Genomic DNA, 27019 nt, shown 5'->3' with positions numbered 1-27019 from the left:
AAAATAAACATGGGCCCCAAAGCTCAGTGCTGAACAGACATTCAAGGTAGGAATGTTGCAAATCAGAGCAATGCTCAGTGGAGACCCAAGGGTATCTTCTGTAACCTCTGTAACAGTGGGGGTGACATGATGGGGAAGCCAAGTCCCAGGAGAATGCCATGGCAGGAGTGCATATATGGTGCTGTTAGAGTATGTCTCAGAGAGTCCAGAGCTCAGCACAGTGCAGGAGCCATTTCCAGCCTATCCTCACCAAGAAATGAGGCTTTGTTATCATAAGCCAGGGCCAGGCAGGTTCTGCCTTTTGAAGCAGCACGGGAACTCATCAAGTCAGTAAATGTTAACTGTGTTCCTGCTATGAGCCCAAACCTGGGGAGATTAGTGGAGCCTGTGGTCGTGCGCCATACCTGCAAGGAGCTCAGAGACTGTGCAAGGGGCGTGATGGAATCTCAGCTGAACATGGCAACTGGAACCCAATCAGTCAGCTAAGCTCCTCTCATTTCCCCACTAAGGAGAGACAAAGATAACCTGAGCAGCAGAAACACAAGGCAAAAGGTGTCAAACACGGGGGCCTTGGAGAACACGTGGATGGGCACTTTGCTGGCCAGCAAGAGCTGCGCTGAAGTGCCTGCAGAGGGCGGGCCACGAGAAGCACGGAGAAGTGAGCTGCAGAGCCCTGGGAGGCTGAAGAGTGGAGCACCACGTATCCTCAGAGGTCTAGTTCAGAGTCGGACTGAAAACAGGAAGACTGGTTAGAAGGTTTAGGAAGGAAGAGTTAGACATCGATGTGTTCTGCCCATCCTACCAAGCCAGAGACAGAACATTGGAATTTACTGTCTGACAAGACTGAACCAGGAGGCTCCAGATCCAAGGTCCCTAAGTGAAATCCAGGGGATTGTGTTAAGCAGCATGACCCCTGACACCTTCCGTCCCCTCCACTCGCTCCCTTTCTTGGCCACCAGAATTTGGTCAGAATGATAGATTCCACACAAAGGACTGAAAGTTTGATCATTAGGAATGCAGACCAGTCCATGATTAAAGACCAAGAGACATTGAAATTTGGAGGTGGACTAAGGGAGGAGCTGAGTTGTCTCTGTACACCAAAGAGAAGAATTTGTCAAACTCCACACAACCATAAAGGTTCTAAATAAATGTTTGACACAACCCTCTTAATTATCAATGGATCAAAGAATCATTGAAATTTAAAAAAGAGCAGGTCCTATAGATATTAAAGCAAAAAGGAAACTGTAAGGAAAAGAAGATAATTATATTTATAAAATAAAACAAGTTAGTGTATGTGTTGAAAAAGGACAGGACGTGATTAAAGGAAACTATCTGGAGCAACGGAAAAAATGTCTTAGGGATTTGGGGATTACATGTATGACAGCAGTTTCACAAAACCTATACATATATATCACAAAGTATATGTACATATATACATGTAACATATATCCAGGATATATAAAGAACTCCTATAAGTCAATAACACAAAAATAATCCAATAAGAAGTAGGGAATAGTCACTTTACAAAAGATTACAGACAAATGGCCAATAAGCACAGAAAAATGTGTTCAACATCATTATTCGTCAGGAAATGTAATGAAAATCAAGATACTATATGCCCACAAAAATGGCTAAAATTAAAAGCAAGCAAACAGTAAAACTGACAGCACCAACTCCATATGTTGGTTAAAATATGGAACAATTATAACTGTCATACATTGTTAGTGGTAGTGAGAAATGGCACAAACATTTTGGAAAAATTTCTGGAAATTTCCACTCAGTTATTTACACAACAGAAATGAAAACTTACAGTGTTTACAAAATGAACTGTACAAAAATGTTCATATCAGCTTTATTCTTCATACACCCAAATTGGAAAAAGTTCATTTTATCTGTTAACAGGAAAAATGAACACATAGTGGTATATTCATACAGTAAAATATTACTCAGGAACAAAAAGGAACACAATACCAGTACACTAAAAAACATGGATAAATCTCAGATACGGGCTGAAGTAAAGAATCTAGACACAAAGGAGCATGTACTATATGATTTCTTTGATATAGAGTTCCAGAATGTGCCAAACTAGTGAATGGTGGAAAAATATCAGAAGAGTGTTTGCCTCTGGGATAAGGGTGGAGAATGATTGCAAGGAGCAGGAGGGAACTTTGTGGGGTAACGAGAAATATCTGGAAAGTACATTTAGTTACACAGTGGTATGCTTTTTTTCAAAACTCATCAAATGGTACTGTTAAGATGTGTGCACTGCATTGATGTAAATTTTACCTCAAAAGTGAAAAAATAGAAGTCAATGAACAATTATTTGTAAGCAACTGAGGAATGAAAAGTCATCAAGACGGTTCTAAAACATGTCCAGAACTGAAGAATATGAACTCCCAGGTGGAAAGGGTTCTCTAAGCGTTCTGAGCAGGGGATGTAAAGTCACCTGTGACAGTTTGAGGCTTTTTGTGAATCCAAGAAAAGATAATGTGCTCAACGCTAATCCATTTCTGTGGGCCTGCAACCCTTTGATTGGATTGGATTCAGTCAGGGGTCTTTGGTTGGAGCACTTCAGTGAGGCATGACCCCGGGTGGGTCCTGGTCCTCCTGCCAGAGTCCTTTATAAATGGAGCCCTGAAGAAAGAGATACACAGAGGAGAAGCGGCAGAGGTAGAGAAAGCCCAAAGTCTGAGAAAGAGGTCCCAGGAACCAGAGGCTGGAATCAGTGGAGAACAGAGGCATGGAAAGAGGCCCTGAGAGATTGGAAGAGAGATCTGAAGGAGCAGGGAGAGAGAAGCCATAAGCCTGATCACCCACAGCTGAGGTCAGGGAGAAAATAAGCCTGGAGGAGAAGGCAGAGACCCAAACCATCCAGGCCACCATTTTGTCTTGCCACGTGGCAGGAGGCTGGGATTGCCAGCAGACAACCTTTGGTGAGACGGCATCTCTTGATGATGCCTTGATTTGGACATTTTCAAAGTCTCAGAACTGTAAGTTTTTAACCTAATAAATTCCCCTTGCTCCCAGCGGGATCTGGCAAACTAAAACATGACCAAAGCCAGGACTGCCACTATGAAATTTTACAACAGCAGAAATAAAGTAAAGATCCTTAAAATTTCCAGAGAGAAAAAGGAAACAGGTGATATTTTTATAATGAAAGTTTGTGATGGCTGGCATCTCAGCAGCCGTCCTGGGAGTTGGAAGACAGTACATCAATGCCTTCAGCATTCCAAGAGAAAGTCCAAACTGGAATTCTGTGCCACATTGCCAAACTGTAAATCAAGTGTGAAGGTCAGATAAGGATATTTTGAGAAGTTTTGCTTGTATTCTTTTTCCAGGAAGGACTGGAAGTTGTGTAACCAAAACAAGGGTGATAATTAAGAACAAGGGAGACCTAGAATGCAGGGAAGGGGCAACCCAAGATGAGACAGATGTGGAAGGAATTCCCAGGATCAGGAAGAAAGGAAGCTCCAGGATGCTATCTGTGGTTTAAAGAAAATTAGTTTCAGACCAAAGCAGGAGTATAGAAACCTCCAGAAAGGATGTTTCCTAGAACAAAACAAGCATGATAAATTACATGATTCTCCAATTATACTAGGGAGGGCTTATAGAGGGGAGAGTTTGGGGATGAATTCATGACAGGTGGACAGAAAAAAAAATCAAAAAACCTTAATATTAATCTAAATACATTAAAAGCAAAATGTAGTATCAATTTAAATATTTAGTATCAACTTAAATACATCAGACAGGGATTAACTCAGGGAACTATACAAGGAGGAAAACAATCGTCACATACTTCATGGTTTGGCACAAACAACATTGGCATAGTCACTAGGATGCAATCATCAAATATTGATTTAAGCAAATAATTTAAATGTGTTGAGAAAATGGAGGAATGGGAAATTGGTATAGCTGTGAATGTGCATGGAACAGAACACAGAAAATCTCAATCTTCATTTTATGCAGTAGAAAGTTGATGGCTAATGCTTAACTATATATGTGAAATAGGTAGCCATGTGAGCAGGTTGTTACATGTAAGTGGAGGTGGATATCAGACAAAACACCTAAAACATTTGAAGCTGTTTGCCCCTGAGAGACAAGGATTGTTTGTGGAGATGGATGGGGCAGAGGTGTACTTTTCTCCGTTATAAGCCCAATTTAAGTTTTATACCATTTATATGTGTGCCCGTGCATGTATATGTGTGGATAGATACATTAGATGTCGATACAGACGTTTTATTTTTTTCAAGCTCTATTTTAGGCGAAGTGCAGTGTGGGAAGGAAGGTCATCAAAGCTTGGGTCTTGAGGGTAAGAGGAGTCCCAGAAGGGGCTTTGGTAAAGCAACAGCCTGGAGGGTAAAAATGCAGGATGCTGGTTGGGGTGGCGTGGGGGTGGGTGCAGGTACAGAGGAAGAGGGGGTTGGCAGAGACAGAACACATACTGCAAACCAAGAACCTACTACTTAGCCAAAAAACTCCTTTCAGGTCAGAAAGGAAACTCCTTAGAAATACATTTCATGGAAACCATCATTTTTGCTGTGTGAAACGAATAATTACTTTAAAAAGTAAGAATCTCAGTCCTGATATGCAGAGCCCTGATACAAAGAGACTGTGTAGCCCAGGTTGGGAGATGGAGCAGCCTCAGCAAACCCCACAGAACCTGTTTGACAAGCAATAAAGAGGATCCCATCAGAACGGAGATTTCTCTGCGTGACATCTGCCAGGAAGTACCCAAGTTTTTAGCGAGGAGCGATCAGGACTTACTGCAAAACCACAATGTGCAAATGCATAGTCTGTATGCACACTTTATAGAAATAGCATTCTGTAGAGTAGGTGCCATAATTTCCAATGAACCTTTTTGTGGTTAGGTAATCCCCCAAGATATTGAAATAGACCTCTGCAAAATCTGGGTGGAACTGAACAGAAGATAGGTAAGCATTCTGCCAAGGAAATGTATTGGTTTCCTATTTCTACTGTAACAAATCACCACAAACTTGGTAGCTTAAGTAACTTAAACTTATAATTGTAGTTTGGCAGTTTGCTACGGATCTCACTGGGCAAAATTCAGAGTGTCAGGGAGCCTGGTTCCTTCTAGAGCCTGCAGAGGAGAATTCTGTTCCCTTGCCTTCCCAGTTTCTAGAGGCTTCCCTCGTTCCTTGGTTCATGGTCCCTTCTTCCATCTTCAAAACCAGCAACATTGCTTCTTTCGGAGACTTCTTCAGTGTTCACGTCTCTTTTTTTTCAGATCTAGAAAAGATTCTTCACTTTCAAGAATTCATATAACTAGAATGGGTCCACCTGCCTAATCCAGGTTAATCACCCCCATCTCAAGGTCCAAACCCTTAATCACATCTGCAAATTCTCTTTTGCCATAGAGGGAAACATATTCACAGATTTAGGAGATTAGAACATGGGCCTTTCTAGGGGCCCGTTGTTCTGCCAACACGATAATCAAAACACAATGGCAGTGATGGGCGTGGAACCATTGGTTTAATTTTGGATTAAGGCAGCCAGCCATCGAACTCTAGAAATGAAAATCAAGCCATCAATAATGATGGTTTATATACTCATTAATTTACCAAACATTTGAATACCTGTCCCATAAGGCTTATTAGTATCACTACTATAAATTTAATGCTATTATCAGCACCGATATTATTACCATATTAACTAGCATCTGTACATAAAAGCAAATGTTTTTTACACTCATTATTTCATTGAATGAAATGAGGCTGTATATGTAAAAGGACTTTGTAAACCCTAAATTTCTGTGCAAATATGAGTAATGGTTGGGGGCTTGCTGACGGGACTAAGAAGAGCAAGCGCTTGGTGCTAGTAGATGCCCATGAATATGTGTGGGGCTGAATTGCAATCATCCTTTTTGCTATGACTTCAATACAACAGAAGGATCTGAACTTAATTTAAGCTTAAGAAAAGTTGGTGATTTTATTACTTTCCAGATTTATAAAATGACTGGAGATTCTTGAAGAATGAATTACTCAGGATGAAATCTTAGCTCAAGTATAGCTTACTAGAAGAGCTAGATGCTGCCGTGGAAGCCGGCAGAAGAGGTGGTGCCAAGCAGCCCTCTCCTCTAAGCCCTAACTGCTTCTCTACACAGACCTGGACACAGCACAGCAAGGGACAGGAAGAGAATTTTCTAGGGACGCTTTTGGAGTACCAAGAGAAGTAAGAAAGAAAAGAGAATGGCGAGCCGGTCTAACCTTTCACTCTGATCATGAATGATGTGTCAGGAAGGACAGGTCTCTTCTCCTGCGTTCTGCAAACAGCACCTGCTGTGGGACCTCCTGGGCATCGTGTCCCTTCCTTGGGCCTCAGTACTCCACCTATAAATGGGAAAACAGTCAAGATAGACTCTCAGGGTTGTTCGATCCCAAATACACACCACTCGCTTTCAATAACAATCACCAGGAGACAAGCTGGATTTTTGCCCTTCAGTCCACTGGCTTGCCTGATACGTGCCACTTAGTCATCAGGGGATTTTGTCCTCATCTAGTCAAGTGCTTCTCTAAATTTAATGTTTCACAAATACCCTGGGGTCCTGTGGAAATGCAGAGTCTGATTCAGTAGATCTGGGTTTCTGGTAAATTCCAAGGGAGATGCTAATGCTTCTGGTTAGTGGACCACACTTGGAGTAGTGAGGATTTACACCCTGCTGGAGCCTCAGTCCTGTCCCTGCACCTGACCCCTCCTCATCTACTCTCATGTCATGTATCCTCACGTCACATGCCTGCATGTCATCCAGAACCTGGTTGTTGCCCCTATTATGGAGGGCTCTTTTAGTTGCTAATGATAAGGACACAGCGAGAACTACCCAAGCAAAAAGGGGAGCAGACATTGGCACACACCTTGAGGAAAGGCAAGGATGCAGCAGGGGCAGACTATAGCCAGTGCTTTCATGCAGCCCTCTCCCATCTCCTGTCTCTCACCCCCAAGCTCTCTCTTTGCTGGCTTCATTCTCTCCTCTGAAATCAGGAGACAGGGCAGCAAGCAGGTCCAGCCTTCCACTCTTCCAGCTCCAGTTGAAAATGTCTGGCAGAAGTATTACATTGTGTCAGCTTGGATGATGATGTCAGCTTGGATGATGACCCTGGACCAAACACTGGGGAATTGGGGGGTGGGGGGTGGAGCTACTAGATGAATTCCTGTTCCAATTATGAGAGGAAATTCCCATTTCCCCTACAAAGGTGGAGCTCAGAGAAGAGTCTAGTCCTCAAAGAAGAGGGTGGCACAGCTATGGATGGCTCCAGGGAGAATTTCTGTGCAGCCAGCAGCCACCTTATTTTGTGTCTGTTACAGACTCCGAGAACCACCATCCAGGAACTGTTTCTGCATGTTGGGTGGTGTTGGTGGTTCCAAGTGAAAGCTCCTCCAGGCCCTTCATTTTCCTGGCAGAAAGCATGTTCTCATTAGCCTGTCTCTCAGCCAAGTGGGGTAATGGGTCCCTTGGTCCCATGGTCGGGCTGGCATGCATGCCAGTTTGCAGTTAGCCTGGGTCAGCCATGACTTATGTCTTGTCCCGGGTTCCAAGGGCTCCAGTTTGGATGATAAGTTATGATTCCCCTAACTAGCAGGCATCATGTTCTCAGGAAGTAACTCCATTAAAAGCCTTAAAATGAGCAAGGACACATCCAAGTACAAAAGTCACCTTGTGAGATCCTGGCCAAGTCACCCAACCTTGCTGAGTCTCCCTCTCTTCCTCTGCCAAATGGATTGCTTGGAGGATTAGCTGAGAAAACCTAAGTTCCACATTTAACTTAGTTTCAGGAATAGGACATTTCCATTTAGCAGGAGCTCTGATGTTTACCCATATCTCAATTCACCAAGCTCAAATTCTGACAAGCTTGGGGAAGCTTATCCCAGGACATTTTTGTCCTTTTCTATCAGCTCTTTGGATAAAACACCTTAGTCCTTGGGGCTGCATCAAGTCAATGCATTTCATGAGCACTAACATTCCCATTTAAATCAGAAACAATTTGACTATCTTTATTGTTGCTATAGCAAATCCTATTGGATTCACATCAAATGGGACAAATTTCAAATTTCACCCATAAGACCTTTATTGGGTGTGCATCCCATTCAGAGACCCACAGTGGAAAATGGATTTCAAAATTCTATTCTCTGAGTTTTGAGGCTGGCTATTTCAAAACCTGAATGCATAACCAAAAATTGGCATAGGATGAATAAACCATACTGGCCCACGTTAAGGAATGATAGGAACACTACTTCCTACCCAGAGTTGAAGTAGATTGCTTATCAAACAGATCACTTCCCATATTCTCATACATTGCAACAGCAGAGAGAAGAAATCGGACCCCCTGCCTGATATTGCTCCTGTATCTTTTCTCCATGGCCTTCTTGCACCAAAGCCTACACAATCAGATTACTGGAATTTGTGAATCATTAGGAATTTATAAACTGCATCTGCTTCTTAGAAAAAGGCATCACTTTATATTTACAAATATAACACTGAAACAAGAATCTTTCTATATTTACAAATGTTGAAATGGACACCATCAGATTATGGTAATAAATATAGGTAATAAAACAAGCCTTCTGATTCGAACCCCCAGGTAATCTCATAGTCGAAACGGTTCATCTAACAATCGTAACACTGCAAAGTGCCTTATTAGAGCACATTGACTTGTAGTCATGTCTTTCACATTCTGCAGCATCACAGAATTACACTTTTGTTAAAAAAAAACAGGTTTTCAATTTTCTAATCTAATTCCTAATCTTGAAAATGTTCCCCTGATTTCTATTTTACTCAAGCTGGTAATAAGATATTGTTTTCCTGATTTATCACTGATTTTCCATGGTTACTATTTGTGATCCCTAATATACATCTTGAAGTTCAGGGCACATGTTGTAAAATTCAGTGAAAATGCGTTTACAATTTGTAAGATCAGCAGGAGGATGGGTTTACTGTGCATCAATTCTTCGTAAAGCATGCGTAGCCCATGATAGCTCAATGACTTCTTGTTCATTCCGATATTTATTGCCCAGCAGCTCTGTCCTAGGCTGCGTTGTCTTAGGTGGGAGATTGCAACAAAATGAGGACCCAACCCTCTGCTCGGGACCCTCAAGGTCTAGTCGGGTGGCAGGCACAAGAACAGACAAGCACACTACTGAGTGATTAAGCCTAATCCTTACAATGATGAAAGTCTTTGGAGGTGACAAGAGGCTTTTGCATGTATTATCTCATTTGATCTTTACAGTAGCTGTGGGAGATAAGAAAGGCACTTAATAACCCTATTTACCAGGCAAGGGAGCTGCTAGGTATTAAGGCAACATTTTGGAGTGTTGTATGCTACTAGGACCATGGACCTGGCAATGCCTCCGGCTGGCTAGTCATGGCTCCCTTTGGCAGACATGGAAGAAAAATGAGAGACTCACAGACTCCCTGTGGCTTCCCACATCTTATCGTCCAGGCCATCTAAATCTCAGGTATCCTTACCCCAGCTAGGCCATGTGTGGTAGCTGAACAGGGTCCTTATGAAACCACTGCTGTGCCAGACAATATTCATGAAAATAAAAAACGGGAAAAAAATATACTTATATATTTTGCATCCAATTCTCTCCATTATACAGATCGGTAATTATCAATGGATTTTACTGCAATAAAGAAAAACATGGAAAAGTTTGGCAATAGATTGCCCTCTCTATAGATAGATATAGATGCAGAATATAGATATTTATATATGTGTATTTGACTCATTTTATGTATTTCATATATTTACTTGCATAATTTAATATTTAGATATTAAGAGGGAGATTTCTAAAATCAAGCCTACCATGGCATTACCCTGTTGAATGTTCCCCATCAGCACGGCATCAAACACCTTTAAAATTTTACCCAGCCTACTCTGAGGGCCACTTATTAAGCCACATCTCAAACAATCTATTCTCAGGTGGCTAACTGCAAACTTCAGCTACCCTGGATACAGCCATGACTTTCTCCTCTTCCTGCCAGACCCTCACAAGCAGCTTTCATCTAGCTACAACAGGGGTCAGCAAACCTGGTCCTTGGCAACCCAAATCCATCCTGCCACCTGTTTGTAAAGCCCATGACATAAGAATGCTTTTTTTTTTGCATTTTTAAGTAGTTGGAAAAAATAAAAGAATATTATTTCATGACACATGAAAATTACTTGAAATGCAAATTTCAATATACATATATAAAGTTTTATTGGACCACAGCCAGGTGCATTCATTTGTATATTGTCCCTGGCTGCTTTTACCCTACAATAGCAGTTAAGTAGTTGCAAAAGGGACAGTGTGGTTACCACAGCAGAAAATATTTACTAGTTTGTCCTTGTCTTAATTTGTCACAAGCCTGCTGATGCAAAGTGTCAGAAATGGGTTGGCTTTTATAATGGGAATTTTACTAGGGGAAAATCTTACAGTTCTGAGGCCATAAAATGTCCAAATCAAGGCACTGTCTGAGATTCTTTCTCACCAAAGTCAGCTACTGGTGATCCTGGGTTCCTGCCATATGGTGAAGCAAGATGGTGGCCAAGCTCTCCCAAGGTCCCTCCCTTCCCTCTGGGCTCACTGTCTCCTGGAACCCAGCTGTGAGCAACCACGCATAGGGCCTATATTAATGAGCCAGAGGGATGCTGATGCAAAGTACCAGAAATTTGTTGACTTTTATAAAGGGTATTTATTTGAGGTAAAATCTTACAGTTACATGGTCCTAAAGAGCCCAATTCAAGGTATCATAAGAGGTACTTCCTAACCACATGTCTGCTGCCGTGTGTTGAAGTAAGATGGCTGCCAATGTCTGTAAAGGTTCAGCCTTCCTCTTACTCTTAAGGGCCCATGGTTCCAGCTTCTTCTGATCTCAGCTGTAGGCTGCAGGACTCATTCCTTTCTGGACTCAGTTGCTCTGCTCTCTTCACAAGGTCAGCTGTAGACTCTCAGGCATAACCATGTAAGCATCTACATATACATATATTTACATACGTACATATATATATATATATATTTTTTTTTTTTTTTTACTCTGGATCACATCCTCAATTCAGCTTTGTATCCCAGTCTGTACTACAGATCTTGACAAGCACTAGTATGCCCAATTTGTTTGGCTATTCTGGTCCACAGCTTAAATCAGTGTCTGTTTAGTTGAATTATGTAGTGGCTAATGTCTCTGCTCAGAGGTTGAGTGTAGATTCAAATTTTACAGATGCAATATCTATGATGGGGACTGGGAGGAAGTAAATCAAGTTCGGTTCAGTAGGTATTTATGATATGCTATGGAGTAGCAGGCATTGTGTTGGGAGTATCACAAAATATATTTTTTTAAAAAGGCAAGAGTTCTGCCCTCAAGAAGTTAACCTTCTGGATAGAAGACAGATTCTCATGGATTATTCAAACACTATTTTAGTGAGGTCCGTGTTCCTCAGAGAGAGAGACATGGGGTGAAAGAGAAAGACAGCAAACTTTTTTTTTTGGTAGGCAGACACAGGTGCAGCATAGAATTTTAGAAGAGGATGAGAATATAAAGAACATTGAATCCAATTATTTTCATTGACCGTTCTCCAGCAAATCATTTTACTTCACTACTCTTGATTTTCATATTGGGAAAATGGACTTGAGGGTAAAATATAACAAGACTGAAGTCCTATTCAGCTCTAATTGTAAATATTTAATGTTCTTTAATTTTTATTTTACTTTCTGACAACTTTCTAAACAACAGTATCCAAGGACTTGCCATTTTGTTTGTTTTAGTATGTATGCATATATCTATTTAAAAGGCGTTATTCAGAGGCTCTTCATCATAAAACCCAAGACCCCTCCTTCTTTAAAAGTACTAGAATACTTAACCAGGAGATCCTCCATATCTGTGAGAAGATAAAACTGTAAAACTGTATTTCAATGTTCATTTTTTTAATTAACAAATCACTTCAAACAGTTTCCAAACTTAATAGGAACAATATGGTGTGGCTCTTGATGTTGGCCTCTACAATTAGTGTGTTATTAATTAAACTCTTGAGTAATATAATAACTTGACGATTAAAGCCCCTCTTTGCATTTAAAGTGCATGCAAACTGTGGCTCCAATTATAAATAAACTCTACTGCTATGGGCTTAAAATTGAAATTTTAATTATTCAGAGCTAAGTGTTCAATCGCTGCTCTATTCTAGAGAAACATCTACTAGGTACAATATGAGTGGGTGTCTAAAATAAAGATACATAGGAAAGGCCTCCTTGCACATCTTTCCATCCCCCATCCTCTCTACCCTTTCCGCTACTGTATGAGGTTGAAAATACACACGACTCTTCACCTCTAGATATGTCCCATTCAGTAATCCAACCTCCCGCCTTGTGACTGCTGGAATGAACTTTCCACACTAAACATGACCTGAGCATACCTTGCATTACTTAAACACTGTCACTGATTTCCAAACACAGTTTCATTCATGTGTCCCTTCAAGGATACACCCAGTCCCTCCATGCCTAGCTCAGCAGCATCGTGTACTCCACCACACTGAGCCCATCAATAGCCCTTCAAGGAGAAGAACCATTTCATGCCACCAATTCCTTGCGTGTGCCACTCCTTTATCCTGGCATGCCATTCTCTCAGTGAGGATACCTGTTTGTCTAGCGGTGCCCAAATCTGCTCCTTTCTGCAGGGCATTGCTGAAGAGAGGATTTTTCCTGCAGGTAAGGCTGAGTCAGAGCATTGTTTGGCACTTAGAAAGCGGGAAGTCACCGGGACTACTGGGGTAATTTTAGAGATGGATCCAAGATCCCCAGGCTAGGACAGTTATTTACAATACTTGGGGATTCCACAAAACCAGTCACTTCTCCAAAGCAATTGCCTTTTTTCCCCCTTCTTTATTTCTTTTTAATATTATGTTAAAAAAATATGAAGTCCCCAACACCCCTCAGCCCCCTCACCCCACTCCTCCCACATCAACAACCTCTTTCATCATCGTGGCACATTCATTGCATTTGGTGAATACATTTTGGAGCACTGCTGCACCACGTGGATAGTGGTTTACATTGCAGGTTACCCTCTGCCCTAGTCCACCCAGTGAGCCATGGCAGGACATACAATGTCCAGCATCAGTCCCTGTAGTACCACCCAGGAAGACTCCAAGTCCTGAAAATGCCCCCACATCCTATCTCTTCTTCCTTCTCCCTACCCTCAGCAGCTACCATGGCCACTTTCTCCACATCAGTGCTACAATTTCTTCCCTTACTAATCACAATATTCCATAGTAGAATATCAGTAAGTCCACTCTAATCCATACTCTATTCCTCCATCCTGTGGACCCTGGAATGGTTATGTCCACTCCACCTCTATATCAAGAAGGTGTTTAGATTCAGCATGGATGATGGATGCCATTCTCCTACTTGCAGTTGTAGGCACTCTTGGCTCCCTGGTGTGGTGGTTGACCTTCTTCACTTCCCTGTTCGCTGACTGGGGTAAGTCCAATAAACCAGAGGGTAAGAGTTGCAACTCTGCTGAGGCTCAGGGCCTGGCTGTCACATGGACAGTCCAGAGATTCAGGTCTCCTGAGTATACACCAACCCAGTGCCAACCATAGGCCCAGTAAAAGTAACAGAAGAGGCATGTGTAGAAAGGTCATATCTGAGTCCAACTCCATCACTCTCAGGAACACAAACTCCAAAGTGGGACCAATTGACATGGCACTGAACTCCAGAGTCATCTACAATGACTGTAGAAACTGTGGGTCTCTGTAGCCCTCAGGAGAATCAGTACCTGGGGTTCTATATTTTGGCTGTCTCTGGGACCTTGCTGAGGCATGTGTAAGCATTACCCCTCTGATGACCTCCCAACTCTTTTTTGAAGACTCTTAGCCATATAAACTCATTTGTCTTTTCCATTTCCCCCTTTTATCCAAAGTCATAAAGCAGTTTTTAATACCTGATATTACATGTAGGCTGATATTCTGCTGGTCTGAGTTGACCCTTTTATTCAAAGTCTTTCTCTAGTTACATCATCAGCTGGTGCTTGGTAGTAATCCCTCAGCATCAGGGAAGCTCATCCCCAGAAGTCATGTCCCATGCTGGTGGGAAGGTAATGCATTTACATACTCAGTTTGGCTTAGAGAGTGACCACATTTGGGCAACATGGAGGCTCCCTGGAGGTAACTCTTAGGCACCCTGCAGCTCTAGACCTAGTTCATATTTCAGGTGTACAGGATCATAATTGTAGCCATCAGTATCAAGGGCTCATTGTTGGACCATCCTTCTTTATTGGTCTCTGACATTGCACCTGGGAGACTGTTGCTGTTCCATTGGGGAATGTGATAGAACTTCCCTGGCTAAGAACTCAGCATTCCCTCAGTTGTCATTTTTAACTGAAACCACTATGAAAATATCCAAACATTTTTATGTACCCTGTATTCATGCCCTGGAGAACTCCCTCCCAACCATGTGCCCCTTATCATTAACAACCCCCACCATTTTCCACCCCTGCCATAGTTGAACCTTCCTGTGGTCCAAAACTTCTTTAAAAATGAAGCCTAATATATTGCCAGGTTCCATTAATAGTAAAATAAAATATAGTGATGGCATTAAAGGTTAGTTATAGAATACATACTAATTTAGAAAAATTAAATAAAGTAAAAATAAATTGGCATATCAAAAAATGAAAAAGCTTTGTTTTTGATGTTTTGCCTTTCATCACTGCTATAAGTGTTGCCCTGTATGTACAGTGGCAAGGCAATTTCTTCCATTTATTCCTTAGTGTCTACATCTTTTCTTTTTTTTTTTTTTTCAACTTATTAAGTTTGTCTTCACAAAAGTTTTAGATCACAGTAATTCACATATACAATATATGGTACTCCCACATATCCAACATCAAACGCTTTGTCCCTTCCCCAGCAATGATTGTTTTACATGTTCCTATTTTATTTGCTGCAGCTGATGTACAGATACTGAAACAATGGCTTTCAAACATGATTCCATTTGGGTTTATGTTGTGGTTTATACTTTAGACTACATAATTTTCTAAATTTTTAGTTATCATATGTTTTACATGATGGTTTACATTTTAGCCTATAGACTTTTATACATTTTTGGTGTAATTTAGCATGTCCCATATCCATCATTGCATGATCTTGTGGAATACTTCCATTGCCCCACAGTTACATTGATTCCATCTATTCAATACCTCTTTGCCCCTCCTCTCAGGGCCCGCAGTGACAACCAATCTTCATTACTTGAAGGAACATATTCAGAGATATTTGCAACAATGTTAAGGGCTTGACATACTTGACTGCCCTAACCCATTGGGAGCCACCAATTCTCTTGAGAGACACAATTCCCTCTGTTTGAGAACAGCAGTCCTCCCCAGGATGTAGGTATACCTTCACTCTCATTGTGTGGGTCTCCACCCAATGATATAAGCCACTATGACAAAATGAGCATGGATAAATAAAATGTGGTATATACATACAATGGAATAGTACTCAGCTATAAGATCGAATACAGTAAAAACACATGTGATAACATGGAGGAATCTTGAGAACCTTATGTTGAGTGAAGCAACCCAGGCATTGAAGGACAAATACTACATGACTGCTCTGATATGAAATAAGTAAACCAAGCAGTCTCAGACAGCTAGAGACTGGATGATAGGCTTAAAGGAAGTTGGGGGTAGAGGAAGGTTGAGAGCTGACACCTACATAGGTGAAATCTATGATAATCTGGAGGTAAGTATTTGTACAGGGAAGGGATAAAATGGAGGCATAGGGGTACTTTTGGGTGGGGCTTTGTGGGCTTGAGGGGGGCTAGGGATGGGAGGAAGGGTCAGATGGCCCAAGAAATTGTGGGGAAGGTGGGGGGATAGTTGAACGTAGGAGATTGTCAGGTACGTGGTTGAAATTATAATGTAGAGAAAACTCTTTAGAAAATATAATAAGGAAGCTTGCCTGTTTAAGATGCTTAAGGGAGGGTATCTGACACATGGCAAGCTTCTAGGGAGTATGTAATCGCCTTTTGATTTCAACTCACTTCTGCGGAGAATGACTCTTCCAGAGGAAACACTGCTATAAGCATCGGAATTACCACTCTCCTCTACCAAAATGTCTGAAGAACACAATCCCTTTAAGAAGGAAGGCATGGAACTGACTCCACTCGATGTGTATGGAAAGAAAACAAAGATTCCAGGTTCAGAGCATCGATGAGTTTTCAGACTGGGAAAAAGTGAACATGCACAGATAACTGGGAAAAAAGGCAAAGTAGTCCATTTGCCCTAAGACTGGTAAATATTTAGACTCATTCCAGAGATTTTAAAGAGAGAATGGCCTCTCCCAGTTGGGGAAATCTTCGAAGGCTTCAGGGAAGAGATAGCACTTGTCTTAAGGCCATGAAGAGAAAGCACTTAGCCTACTTGGAACTTAGTAAATAACATGGCTAATCTCCATGCATCAGGTAGGTACTCGACCTCTTAATCATAGCAAAGATTTTATTTGTTTGTTTGAGGGAATATCTTCAGAAAAAGCAGCGATTGCAAACTCTTATCACTGACTTAGTTGACGTTTATGAATTTTGTCATATCTACCTATTATTTATACTATTGTCTCATTATTGTTTCCTTTATTGTAGTCACTTTTTTTACTTGGGTAAATTTATTTTTATATGCAATCTATATTACACTTTAAATGGGCCAGCAGTACCTCGTGTCATCCACAGGAGATTAAGATAAAGATAAGAATAAAACATTGTTATAAAACTCTTACTAGATGCTGTTGCTTGCCTAGACTTGAGTTTATGGCTTGCCGTCCTTTTGCTTAGAAGGGAGATTGGAAGTCTTAGTCAGAGAAGCATTTAAGATATACCTGTATATGAGTCTTCTCCACACCTGAGCTTTCTCGTTGAAGTAGTTGGAGTAAAGTTGAGAAGCACAGATATTTCTCACAGTGATATTCAGTGCTATCTGATGTCATGCCCAGACACTATATAAATCCATCTCAGGAACCCTCTGCATAGGGCTTTACACTTCGAGAAGCACTGGTATGAAGAAAAGAACCCTGGAGCACTTTAACTGCATTTAGAGACCAGACTGTAATTTCAGATTGGCCGTATGAGGTCCTTCAACAAGTAATTGAACCACTGAGGTGCAATTTCCATTTATCTACAATGGGGATAATGATGTATATTTTATTTCTTTCCATGGTTCCATTCATTCTTTACATTACAAACATCCATTGTGCACCTACTATGTGACAGGCCTTTTGCTGGGCACTTTTGTGACTAGCAGACATGATATTGGACATGAAAGAAAATTGCGAATGAACAAAGGGCCCTTATATTAGCATTACTTTGAAGATGTGTCCTTCTTCTTCTCTTGCTACTCTTACCAGCCCACTGACATCATGCTTGGTGAGGGGTTATCTTGGCCCAGAAGTCTGGGAAAGCTGAGTTAGACCCTCTGCTGAATCCCAGGATGCCTTCCCTCTGAACTCCAATGTACAGCATTGTCTTCCATGTACCCGTCTAGACATCCCGGCAAGTACTGTTACTTTAAATCTGTGCCCACCACAATTAAAATGCCTATGAGATAAGATCAGAAGCTGAAGTGAACAGCTGAAGGGCCGTCAAAATATTTTAATAATGTAACCATGCTTCAAATTTTAATTTGGTTTTACTTTGCATGCTTTATTATCTGAATGGGACAAATGGAAATGCAATAAACTTCAGAGGTCTGTTTAGTTTGAGCCTTAAAAATCCTTAAGGAAAATAACCCTCTCTCATTCTTTTTGGTACTACCACACTAGAGAACTCTGGATTTAGGGGGTCAAAGATTTGGGTCTAGTCACAGGTCTGACCTTTCATAGTAAATCAAGTGCCCTTGGACTTAGCAACTTGTTCCCTTTTCTGTCCAATGTGGCTCAGCCTCTCTACTGCCTATGTCTCAATGGTCTTGGTAGGCTTCATTGAGTATACGTCAAACCTGGATAGGGTCCAGAGCTGAAAACCCAAACCCAGCATTCCAAGTATTCAAAAACCTTGTTCCAACCCAGCCTCCTAATAGATAATCCTTCTCCTTTTTTTTGGATCTTTCCAAAAAGAAAGATTTTGCTGAGTCATTCCCTTCTTCCCTCTGTATGTTCAAATTTGTCTTGTCTTAAATGGTTTCAAAATTCACCCTCCACCTGCAACCTTTTCAGATTCTATTGGCTGAAAATGATCTCTCCCCTCTTCCACCCACTGGAAACTCCCTTAGCACATTCACTTGACACTTAGCACTGCTTCTTGTAGAGGTGGTTATTTGTTCATCAGACTTTCCTGGACCCCCTTGTAGATATATGTGGCCATGTGCCTGAGTTCTACCTAAAAGGATGCAAAAAAAAGGGACATGCATCTAGCCCAGGAAAACCTCCCCTGCACCATTCCCTTGCTTTTTAACTTCTTCTGCTTTAATGCAAGTGTTTGCATGAATATATTGGAGACGTTGCCTTCAAGATGGTGAAGTCATGCAATAGAAGTAGTCAATATCCTAAATCACTCATTGGAGTATAGCTGCTTGACAAGTAGAATACATGGTTTGGACTTTACATGAGTGAGAAATGAATTTCCATCATGTTTGCACCTTTCTATATTGTGGGGTTTGTTTGTTACTGCAGCTAGCATTTCCTCATGCAACACTAACCTCCTCCTGGGCAGGGTTCTGGCACAAAGCATTTCCATTTCCCCTATTTATACTATGTGTATTTGTTACTGCTGAAATATGCATCTTGGGAAGGATTTGATAACCTGAAGGGCATAAGTTCTCCATTTTATTCTCATGTTGTATAAACCTTCTATACTAAATAATTGATCTGGGTGGAGTCACAAAAACAAAACCACATTTCATTATTTTTCAACATACAATGTAGGTCTCAACCAAAGAACCATATGATAAAGAAATACCGAGGTGAAGGGTAAATATTTTCTATCATAAGGTATATAATAAGCATGCACATATTTTGTGGATAATTGAAATATATTTTCAAGTCCATCTGCCTTTCTTCCTTTAATTTCTTCATTAATTCAGCAATTATATTTTGAACGCTTACTCTGAGCTAAGCATTGTTCTGGGCTCTGGAAATAGATCAGTTAAGCAAAAGCCTTAGATTGTGGGGAAGTGGCTGACGGATTAGGCAGATAAGGCTCAGCTCTCACTAAAACAACTGACAAAGAGCCATAGGCTGCCTTGGGGATCTGCTTTGGAGTACAGCAAACCAGGACACTGCTTCACAACTCCCAGGAGACTGAGGGTCGGAGAGATGAAGAAGCCAAAACAAGTAATTGTGAGTTATTAAACCTTCCGGCCGCCAGGAAAGGCTCCCCTCCCCCACTCCCAAGATATTAGGCGAGAGTAAAACTCCTGGGGAATTGTATCTAACTGAGGGGAGAGCAGACATCTTCCTCCCTGCCAGCTCCTTTGGATATAGAGAGAGAGAATGGGAAGATACTCTGAGTCATCTAAGAGGGAACTGGACAGCTAGGGAAGCCAGGTGTGATGGTTAGTTTGTGTCAACTCAGCCAGGTAATTGTGCCCAGCTGTTTGGTCAAGCAAGCTCTGGGCTAACTGTAATACAGGGCATTTATGGACTTTAGTCACCATTGACTTTACTGCAGTGGTAAAGCATAGGTAGCTGATTACGATTACATCAATCATGGAGATTGCCATCAGCAATGGATGACACTTATCCAATCAGTTGAATCCCTTAAAGGGGGAAGTGATTCCAGCATTGAGTGAGAATTTCCCAGCTCATTTTTGGACAGCCAGTGTCTCCCAGAACTCATCAAGGACCTTCATTGGACTTTCATTGGAGCCGCTGGTTACAGTCTGCCTGCAGAACCTGGGTTTGTGCATTCCCACGGTCACGTGAGAGACTCTGATAAAATCACATACTATTGAAAGATACCTCTTGTTGATTCTGTTTCCGTAGAGAACCCTGACTAATGCACCAGGGGAAAACTGGGGGTTGCTTGCCTTGTGGCTGGAAGTGGCACATATACCCCACCCTCAGGACAAAGAGCTTAGGCAGATCCGCTGACCCCAACTTCAAAAGGCTGTGACAGCAGATTCACTGCAAGGAAGAGGGGCCTGGGAGAACGGAGAGTGGCTTCTTTGAGGTGAGTTTAGCCAGTTGGACCCACCTAGAAAATGGGAAGGGACCCTGACTCCACAGGGAGAGGGGGGGATTTCCTCAGGGAGGCGGTCATGCCCAGATGCCTAGGTAAAGAGAGGAATTACCTCAGAGGAGGCAGAGACAGGTGGCTGATCAGCAGGACCCTGGGGACTGCAAGGAATCTGACCTGCCCAAAGGGAAAGGGGCAGATAGCCTTCCGAAAGGTTAAGGAGCCAGAATAGGTCAGTGGAAGAATCCCTGCTTAGCACATATTATGTCTGGATTGATTCCCAGCTCTTCTTACAAAAGTCATCCACCAGGTTATCAGGCATCAAGCTGGATCTTTATGACAGGGAGCGTATAGACATTCTCTTTGTATTAGCATTACTTGGATAGCTTATTTTTTAGCTTTTTTTAGAAGTTATCTTTTTAAAATTTCCCTTATTTTACTCAATAAAACCTGGTTCAAAACCTGCAAGTTCAGGCCGCAGGGTGAGTGACTGATGAACACCAGCAGCCTGAGAAGATTCCTAGGGTCTAAGAGAGAAGGCTGTTTTTCTGTGTTCATTTTTGTTTTGTTTTTTTAATTTTTCATTCGTTTTCTGGCTCCTTTTTTAAACAAGTCACTGTTGTCTTGTTTCTTGTTTGTTGTATTTCCCCTGACTTTGTTTCTCTGCTTGTTTGTTTTTCTTTTTTTAATTTTTTTTTTCTGTCTTGCTTACTGATTTACTCTACCCATGTTATTTCTTTTCTCCCCTTCATCTTTATATTTTCTGTTGTTGTTCTTCCTTTGCACCTCTTTTATTTGGTCTCCAATTTTTCTTGTTTTTATTTCTCTCTCTCTCCATTTCTTTCTGTTTACTTTCTCTTTTTTCACTTTTTTCTTTTTCTCTCTTTTTCCCCCTCTTCACACCATTCCAGCCTTTTAATTCATTCTATATGTTTTTCACTGTTCTGTTTCCTGTTTCATTATTTCTATTCCACTTTTCTAACCTTATTCCTCTGTGTTTCTTGTGTTAATTTTTCAATTTCCTAGGTCTTGTACTGTTCCTCTCCTAAATTTTACTATTATTATTACTATTATTTTTTTTCTCTTCCTATCTCTTTCCATTTCTCTGATCCTACTTTTTTTTTCTTTCAAGGGAACATAGACAATAACAAGGAAATAGAGTGAGAGGAATGAATTGTCAAAGTGAGATTTTACCACACACACACACAAAGAACAACAAAATAAAACCATAGAATAGAGAGAGAAGCTAATCCACTGAATAAACCCATTAATATAAACAGATACCTAGATACCAACAAAAAATTAATGGCCATACAAGAAACAGGAAGACATGACCCAGTCCAATGAACAAACTAAAAACCAGGAGGAGATGCAGAACATGGAACAACTAATCGGAGATGTCCAAACAAATATCATGAATTAACTTAATGAAGTGAAGGAACAAATCAAGGATATTAAGAAGACACTGGGAGGGAAGCAGACTTAGCCCAGTGGTTAGGGCATCAGTCTACCACAGGGATGTCCATAGTTCAAACCCTGGACCTCCTTGACCAGTGTGGAACTGGCCCACGCGCAGTGCTGATGCACACAAGGAGTGCCGTGCCATGCAGGGGTGTCCCCGCACAGGGGAGCCCCACGCACAAGGAGTGCACCCTGTAAGAAGAGCCACCCAGTGTGAAAGAAAGTGCAGCCTGCCCAGGAATGGCACTGCACACAAGGAGAGTTGACACCACAAGTTGATGCAACAACAAGGAACACAGATTCCCGTGCCGCTGACAACAATAGAAGTGGACAAAGAAACATATGCAGCAAATAGACACAGAGAACAGATAACTGAGGTGGGGGAAATAAATAAATAAATAAATAAGTAAATCTTTAAAAAAAAAAAAAAGACACTGGAGAACATACTGAAGAAATTGTAGACATACATAAAAAGATAATGGATATGGTGCTGATGAATGGCACAATCAAAGAAATAAAAAATACACTGGAAGCATATAAGAGCAGATTTGAACAGGCAGAGGAAAGAATCAGTGATGTGGAAGACAGGACATCTGAAATCAGATAGTAGAAAAGATAGATAAAAAGATAGAAAAAATCCAGCAGAGACTTAGGGATTTGAATGACAATATAAAGCACACAAACATACAGATTAATGGCATCTCAGAGGGAGAAGATATGGGAAAGGGTAGAGAAGAAGAGTTGGAGGAAATAATGGTTGAAAACTTCTCAACCTTATTGAAGGAGATGGATGCACATGTACAGGAAGGGCAATGCACCCCAAACAGTATAAATTCTAACAGGCCTATTGCAAGATATATACCTGTCAAATTGTCCAATGCTCAAGACAGAAAGAATATTGAAAGCAGAAAGAGAAAAGAGAACCATCACGTACAAGGGAAGCTCTATAAGATTAAGTGCTGATTTCTCATCTGAAATCATGGAGGCAAGAAGGCAATCGTATGGTCTTGTTAAAGTATTAAAAGAAAACTTCCAGCTAAGAATTCTTTATCCATCAAAGCTCGCATTCAAAGATGGGGAAGAGTTAAAAATATTCACAGATAAACACAAATCAAGAGAATATGTCAATAAGAACTCTGCACTTCAAGAAATACTGAAGGGAGTTCTGCAGGCCAAAAGGAAAAAAAAAAAAAACAGGAGAGAAAGAGTTGGAGGAGAGTGTAAGAACAACTGAAAAGATAAAAAGAGAATAAAAACAACATATGGCATACATAAACCTAAAGATAATATGGCTAAGGTAAGTAATTCCTTGACAGTAATAACATTTAATCCATTTACTCACTTGGTAATGGATTAAACTGGCTACTCAAGAGATATAGATTGGCAGAATGGATAAGAAAATATGATCCATCTATATGCTGTCTACAGGAGACCTATCTTAAACCCAGGGATTCAAGGAGGCTGAAAGGGAATGATTGGAAAATAATTTTGTGAGCAAACAATAACCAAAAAAGGGCAGAAGTAGATATACTAATATCAGACAAAATAGACTTTAAATGCAAAACTATTGTAAGAGACAGAGAATGACACTATATATTAATAAAAGGGGTAATCTATCAAGAAGAAAGAACAATCATAAATATTTACGCACCTAACCAAAATGCATTTTGCCTCAAAATACATGAGGCAAACATTGGAAAAACTAAGTGGAGGGTGGAAAATATTTTTTCTTTATTTTTTTTATTATTATTTACTTATTTTTTAATTGTATTTTTTGCAGATGCATATATCACAAAAAATGTTGCATTAAAAAATATAAGAGGTTCCCATATCCTCCATTCCCCACCACCCCACTCTTCCCACATCAACAACCTCTTTCATCATTGTGACACATTCATTGCATTTGGTGAATATATTTTGGAGCACTACTGCACCACATGGATAATAGTTTACATTGTAGTTTACACTCTCCCCCAGTACATTCAGTGGGTTATGGCAGGATATATAATGTCCAGCATCTGTCCCTTCAATATCATTTAGGACAACTCCAAGTCCCAAAAATGCCCCACATCATATCTCTTCTTCCCTCTCTTTGCCCTCAGCAACTGCCATGGCCACTTTCTCCACAGCAATCCTAGAGATTCTTCCATTACTAGTCACAATAGTTCTATAGTAGAATGCCAGTAAGTCCACACTAATCCATATTTTATTCCTCCATCTTGTGGACCCTGAGACAGTAATGTCCACTCCACCTCTATATGAAGAGGGGGCTTAGATTCCACATGGTTGGTGGATGTGATTCTCCTGCTTACAATTGTAGGCACTCTCGATTCCCTGGTGTGGTGGTTGACCATCTTCACCTCCCTGTTAGCTGACCTGTGTAAGTCCAAACAAACCGGAGAATAGGAGTAGCAACTCTGCTGAGCCTCAGGGCCCAGCTGGCACATGGACGGTCCAGAGATCAAAGTCTCCAGAGTCTACACCCACCCCAACACCAACCACAGGTTCACTATAAGTGACAGAAGAGGCATGTGTAGAAATGTCACATCTGATTCCAACTCCATCACACTCAGGAACACAAATTCTAAAGTAGGGCCCACTGATAAGGCACTGAACTCCAGAGCCATCTACCATGGCCATAGAACCTGTGTGTCTACATAGAATTTGTTGACTCTACAATTATAGCAGGTGACTTTAATAAACCATTAGCACAATTAGAGAGTCAATTTTGACAAAGAATCAATAAAGAAACAAAGGCTTTGAATAATTGCATTAGAGGACCTGGACCTAAATGACATATACGGAACATTACACCCAAATACAATGGGAGATACATTCTTCTCTAATGCACACAGATTATTCTCCAGGATAGACCACATGCTAGGCTACAGAACAGCTCTCAATGAATTCAGAAGGACTGAAATTATGCAAAGTAATTTCTCTGACCAAAATGGAATGAAGCTGGAAATCAGTAAGGGGGAGAGAACCAGATTAGGCATGAAGATATAGAAGTTAAACAACACACTCTTAGACAAACAGTGGGTCAAGGAAGAAATCACCAAAGAAATCAGTAACTACCCTGAAATGAATGAAAACAACAGCACAATGTATCAAAACCCATGGGATGCAGCAAAAGCTGCACTGAGAGGGAAATTCATAGCCATAAATCCCTATATTATAAAAGAAGAAAGCTAAAATCAAAGTCCTAACTGGATACCTGGAGGAATTAGAAAAAGAACAACAAATTAACCCCAAAGGAAGTAGAAAGAAATAACAAAGATTAGAGCAGAACCAAATGTAACTGAAAATAAGGAAGCACTAGAAAAAATAAACAAAACCAAAAGCTGGTTCTTTGAGAATAATAATAAAATTGACAAACCCCTAGCAAGACTAAGAAAGAAAAAAGGAGAGAAGATGCAAATAGATAAAATAAGAAATGAGGAAGTGAATATCACCACTGACTCCACAGAAATAAAGAGAATCATAAGAGGATCCTTTGAAAAATTATATGCCAACAAGATTGATAAATTAGAGCAAATGGACAAACTTCTAGAAACACAGAAACAACTTACATTGTCAAAAGAAGAAATTGATGAACTCAACAGATCAATCACATGTAACAAGATAGAACTAGTCATCAAAACCACCCAACTTAGAAGAGCCCAGGACCAGGTGTATCCTACCAAACATTATTGAAAGAATTAACACCAATCCTACTTAAACTCTTCCAAAAAATAGAAGTGGAGGGAACATTGCCTAACTCATTCTAAGATGCCAATATCACCCAAATACCAAAGCCAAACAAATATACCACGAGAAGGGAAAACTATAGTCCAATCTCTCTAATGAATCTAGATGCTAAAATCCTCAAAAAAATTCTTGCTAATCGTACTCAACAGCACATCAGATGAATTATACACCATGACCAAGTGGATGTCATCCCTGGTATGCAAGGATGTTTTAACATAGAAAATAAATCAATATAATACAACACATAAACAGATCTAAAGAAAAAAACACATGATCATCTTTATAGATGCAGAGAAAGCATTCAACAAAGTACAGCCCATTTTCCTGATAAAAACACTATAAAAGACAGAACTAGAAGGAAACCTCAATATAATAAAGGGTATATATGATAAACCCACAGCTAATATTATATTCAATGGTGAAATCCTAAAAAGCTTTCCCTCTAAGATCAGGAACAAGACAAATATGCTCACTTTCACTGCTTCTATTTAACATTATGTTAAAAGTATTTGCTTGAGCACTTAGGCAAGAAAAAGGTATTAAGGCATCCAAATTGGAAATGAAGAAGCAAAAATTTCACTATTTGCAGATGACATGATCCTATACAAAGAAAGCCCTGAAAAATCTACAACAAAGCTTCTATAGATTATAAATAAATTCAGTAAAGTCACAGGTTATAAGATAACATACAAAAAATAACTAGAATTTCTTTACACCAATAATGAGCAATATGAAGAATAAATCAAGAAAAAAAGTCTTATTTACAATAGCAACATAAAGAATCAAATACCTTGGAATAAGTTTAACTAAACATGTAAATGATTTATATGCAAAAAACTACACAACACTGTAAAAAGAAATTTAAAAAGACTTAAATAAGTGGAAGAATATTCCCTGTTCATGGATAGGAACACTTAATGTCATTAAGATGTCTATCCTACCCAAACTGATCTACAGATTTAATGCAATCCCAATAATAATCACCACAGCATTTTTTACTGAATTGGAAAAACTAGCCATGAAATTTATTTGAAAGGCCAAGTGGCCCCAAATAGCCAAAGATATATTGAAAAAATAAAAAAAGAAATTGGAAGAATAACACTACCAGATTTTAAAACATACTACAAAGCTACAGTTGTCAACACAAAGATCAACATACTGACCAATGGAACAGAATTGAGAGTTCTGATATAGACCCTCAGAAATACAATCAATTGATAGTTGACAAGACCACTGAGCCTATTCAACTAGGAGAGAATGGCCTCTTCAACAAATGGTGGTTGGAGAACTTGATATACATATCCAAAAGAGTGAGATATGAACACCAGCTCACACCTTACACAAAATTAACTCAAGATGGATCAAAGATCTAAATATAAGAGCCAAGACCATAAAGACCTTGGAAGACAATGTAGGGAAGCAGCTACAGGATCTTGTATTAGGAAATGGTTTCATTAACTTCATACCCAAAGCACAAGCAATAAAAGGAAAAACAGATAAATTGGACTTTCACGAAATTAAAAAGTTTTTCACCTCAGAGGAGTTTGTCAAGAAAGTGAAAAGGAAGCCTGCTCAATGGGTTAAAATATTTGGTAACCATATATCTCGTTGGGGCCAATATCTAGCATATATATAGAAACCCTACTCCTCTAAAATAAAAAGACAAACATCCCATTTA

Source organism: Dasypus novemcinctus, chromosome 3 (assembly GCF_030445035.2).
Source record: "Dasypus novemcinctus isolate mDasNov1 chromosome 3, mDasNov1.1.hap2, whole genome shotgun sequence".
NCBI classification, from domain to species: Eukaryota; Metazoa; Chordata; class Mammalia; order Cingulata; family Dasypodidae; genus Dasypus; species Dasypus novemcinctus.
Note: the sequence above shows the minus strand (reverse complement) of the source record.